The sequence below is a fragment of the Gavialis gangeticus genome, unplaced genomic scaffold (assembly GCF_001723915.1).
Source record: "Gavialis gangeticus isolate Ggan-Ray unplaced genomic scaffold, GavGan_comp1, whole genome shotgun sequence".
NCBI lineage: Eukaryota > Metazoa > Chordata > Crocodylia > Gavialidae > Gavialis > Gavialis gangeticus.
This window is the reverse complement of record NW_017728997.1, coordinates 5,160,972-5,161,514: the sequence shown is the minus strand read 5'-3', so window position 1 is coordinate 5,161,514 and position 543 is coordinate 5,160,972. Positions and strand designations below refer to the sequence as shown.

Genomic DNA, 543 nt, shown 5'->3' with positions numbered 1-543 from the left:
CTGCTGTTGTGATTGTTGGGAGGTTTTTTTGGGTGTTTTTTTTTTTTAAAAAATATTATACCTGCTTTACAGGTTTGCACAGCTTAACACTGATGAAAGAGAGGCTGTTTTTCAATAGAAAATACTTACCAATGTATAATTCATTGCTGTTGGGTATCTACTGTTTTATTGACTGCATATTGATAGCTTATCTGGATGTAAATCCAACCAGACTGAATTAATGCTGTCGAGTTTTTCTTTATATAACGTTTCATATTTTTTTAATGCAGCCAAACATCTGATATTTGTTTGCATACTGTAAGATTCAAAGTGGTGTATAATAATAACATTATGGTTAAGGAAGTGCTCTGAAGCCAAGTGTTGCATCTGAATTAACGATAGCATTTGAGAAACATTGCATTTTTTTTTATCCCCGTTCTTCTGATCACGTTCTCATATAATTGTAAGCTAATTGGTTGCTTTTGAATAACTTTGTGAAGGAAGTTCCCCTTCACAGTGTTGTGTTTTTTTTTGTTGTTTTTTTTTTTTTTTTTTTTTTTTTTT

The 543-nt window shown here is 30.9% G+C and overlaps 1 protein-coding gene across 2 annotated transcripts in view; it reads left to right on the top strand.

Annotated features, from left to right (window-relative positions):
* Positions 1 to 543, top strand: part of ITPR1 (inositol 1,4,5-trisphosphate receptor type 1) — a 327,597-nt gene that overhangs the window by 217,195 nt on the left and 109,859 nt on the right. The window lies entirely within an intron of this gene.